Genomic DNA, 4,081 nt, shown 5'->3' with positions numbered 1-4,081 from the left:
AAAAAGAATTTTTTTTCCATTTTCACCCCCAAAGAAGGCACAGTGACACTTTGATGTATGGGAACTACTATCGAGGATCACAAGTTGCAAAGATACTATGTAGGGAGTTGAGCAGCAAGATGTCTATTCACATCACATTTGAACTTCTGCATGTCATTACCGTTGGGAAAACAAGAACCCGGAAGGGGGTTCCAGAGTCTAGCAGTATTGGGGGAAAAAGTAATAGAGTAAAAGGTCTTCTTATATGTAGGGATCTGTACTGTATAAGGGTGAAATTTTTTGCTTGTCCGGTTTGTTGGGGATATTTACAACGAGGGGGTACAAGGGCTCGTAGTTCGTCAGAGCACTCACCATTAAAATCCTTGTAGAGTAGGCAGAGGGATGCAACATTTCGTCGATAGGATAGAGGTTGAAGCTTAGATGACAGTTCAGGACCTATCAGGGTTGCGGCTCGGGTTTGAACCCTGTCTAGGAGCGAAAGTTTAGTAGCACCAGCCCATATGTGACAAAAAGAATAGTACATACATGAGGGAATGAGCGGTTATAGAGCTGTGCAGAATTAAGGGGTATAATTAGATGTAAGTAACGATTAAATAGTAAATAAAAAAAGCGAGGCTGACAATCTACAGCACGTACAAGGTGCCTTCAATAAGTTTCTAGATATGTTTTGTACATGCATTAAAATTGTCGTAGACTCTTGAAAATTCAGTATTCACTATACATCTCATGAGTTGATTATTGCACGTTCAAATGCACAGCTACAGAATGGATTGTAATACATCCTACCAAAGCCTGATTGTCACAGCTGCTGAATTTTAAAAATGCAATCTGGACGCGAGGGCACTTTAAAAGAACGGTATACAATAAAATTTTATTTAAAACTTGGAAGCGTATGGAATGTTTCAGCCTGCCTTGGGACCATCTTGCATGAATCGAGCATCAGTTTTTAAGTGACATAAGAGATTCAAGGAAGGCAGGGAGTCTGTGAGGAATGATGAGAGATGTGGGAGGATTAAGGAAGTCAGAACATCAGAGTTGATTGGCCAAATAAAGAATTTCATGTATAAGGACCGTCGTGTGTGTATAGAGACATTAAGTGCACAGTTTGATGTCAGTGTGGGAACTGTACAAACAATTATTCCCGAGGAACTGAAAATGCAGAAGATTTGCGCGAAGTTCGTTTCAAGGTTTCTCAGAGAAGATCAGAAAGAAAGACGTTGTCATGACAACAGCGAGATGATCGTGCTGACCAGTTCTTTTGACCGCTAGCAAAAATCAAGGCAAATAGCAAATGCCAAACAAGAATGGATCGAATTCTTTCTTTTCTCGTGTTTCGATTTTGATTCCAGAGCGGGAAAATAACAAACATGCTTCTTTGACAATATATGATGACGTGTCCCTAATCTACTAGGATGGTCGTGATTAGGCGTCAGGAAGCACAAGGTATGATTTACTTGTAGTTGAAATAATTGTAGTTTAAATGACTTAAATAGATATTTAATATGAAATACGTATGATACACGTTTAAAAGATAAATTACAATGCAATATTTTGTAAAAAAAGTTGCTAACAATATTTCAACGTAATATGCTATCATCAGAATTATATATATATATATATATATATATATATATATATATATATATATATATATATATATTTTTATATTTTGTGTACAGAAAGTTGTTAGTTGAGACAGGTCATTGGTACCGTCGGTTTCAAGCCCGATAATAAGGCCCGTTTAAGGTATCCTTATCGAGCTCTCTTCAGCCAATATTCGTCTATCTTATAACCGGAAGTGTGAAGTATATATACCTCGCGAATCCACGTTCAAATCTCGTTTTGTTTAATCCCCCCCCCTTTTTTTATTTTTTTATTTTTTTTTATCTATCTATCTATATATATATATATATATATATATATATATATATATATATATATATCGGGTAATGTAATACCTAATTTTCAACTTTGAATTATTTAAATTTAAGATCTAATTTCGAAAAAATGTTTTTTTTTTATATGAATCGATTTTAATTTGAACCCCATTTAATTTTAAAATCTCTTTCCTTATGTATAAAAACTTCAAAATCTGTATTGGTATCGGTTAAAAACTTAAAAATTCGTTTAATTATATCGAACATTTAAAAATTTCCAAAAATACGTTTAAAGTTTTAAAAAATATATTTTTAATTATATCGAATCACGTTTAAAAATTTCGAAATACGTTTAAAAATTATTTTTTAAAAACCAAATCTTTCAAGGTTTGGGGAAGTGAGTATTTATCTATCCTAAGTGATTTCCCTAGTTTATTAACATTATTATATTTTTCTATAGTTTTAAATTCGAAATAGATTATAAATTACATTTATAAAATATAATATATATATATATATATATATATATATATATATGACATTAATTAAAAATCTATAATATAATTGCGATTAAAATCCAAGTTTACCGACTAATTATTTATGTATTTACAATTTTTTTTCCTTATATATATATATATAAAAACAACATCTAAGTGTTGTTCTTTTCATTGATCCAATTTATTAGGAGACCCTTCCTTCTATGTATGCAACTTTTCAAAGCTTCACTCCTCACATTTAAACATTTTATTTTTGGGTCATGAATGGACCGGAGGATGTAGTATTTCTCTGCGTTACAGAGTGAGCATTGACTTAATTCCGGGACGTATGCTGGTCTATGCTCTATTTTTCTCCATTTTATGGAAAAGGGTGTATTTTTTTCTTTAAGCTCCCACACGCGGGTAGCTAATGCTGTATTCATCCTTGTTTTAGCTCTAAAGGAGCTCATATGTGCATAATATCTTTGTTTAAATTGGCCTTTTGTCATACCTATATATATTTCCGGTATATTTGTGGATTGTTCCGTTACTGTGGCCTCATAGACAAGGGATTAAGCTTTACAATTACCCTCCAATGGACAGCTATTTTTGGTCCTGCAAGAGCAGCCTGCGTTATCTATCTTTTTTGGTTCTTTGGATATTATCGACTTTATTGATGGAGCTGTCGAGTAACTAACTTTCACCGTGTTTCTATTAAAAAGTTTATGTAGTCTATGTGTTCTTGGAAAATGTTTGTCTAGAAGGCTAAGAAAACAATGCCCTACTCTAGTTTTAGTGTTCAATGAAAACGGAGGTAAGAACCAGATTATTTTCCGTTTCCTCTTTCGTTTTATATTTTCTTTATTCTGGGTTTGTTGAAATTTTATGTTTTCATTGAACCCACTTTGATGCAGTGCGTCATTATAATATGGTGCTGCTTTCTCGAACACTTCAGCGTTCGAAGAAAGCCGTGAAATCCTTTGGCTAATGTTCGCTACCATATTTTTAAACACTGTGGGTGGGTGGCATGAACCCTTATTTATATACATGAGTTTTTCATTTAGTTTGTGAAAGGGTTTGTGTATTTTCTTCTCGAGATCTAGAGTGGCATCTAAAAAATCTACTCTATTTAAATTTGTCTGTATTATTATTTTAAAGCCTAGTTCCTTAAAAAATTCAGTTAGGTCTTTTCTAAGCCTGTCTAGTGCACATCCATTGTAGTCACGCGATAGGCAAAGTCCATCATCTCTATATAATCCAAAAAAGTGATCTGGGAATTTATATTTCATGGTCTCCAGTAGAAAAAGTCCAACCAGATCGCAGATATCAGCACTGTCATACGCCCCCATCTGTACACAAAATATAAGTACGCTCTTAAAATTTGGATTTTCCTTTTAATTGAGCACTCTGCTGAAATTCTTTTTCCAAAAAAACTAATCATATATATATATATATATATATATATATATATATATATATATATATATATATATATATATATATATATATATAACACGGAAATTACATAATTGTCGATACAATAATTTATTTCAACCTTATGGTATTTTCAAGCATCTAAACTAGACAATTATATTTTTGATACTCTATCAAAGAGTATCAAAAATGTAATTGTCTAGTTTAGATGCTTGAAAATACCATAAGGTTGAAATAAATTATTGCATCGACAATTATGTAATTTCCGTGTTATATTTTTATGTTATTGCTCTG

Source organism: Euprymna scolopes, chromosome 29 (genome assembly GCF_053919585.1).
Source record: "Euprymna scolopes isolate OS-2025 chromosome 29, ASM5391958v1, whole genome shotgun sequence".
NCBI classification, from domain to species: domain Eukaryota; kingdom Metazoa; phylum Mollusca; class Cephalopoda; order Sepiida; family Sepiolidae; genus Euprymna; species Euprymna scolopes.
This window is presented reverse-complemented; position numbering follows the sequence as displayed.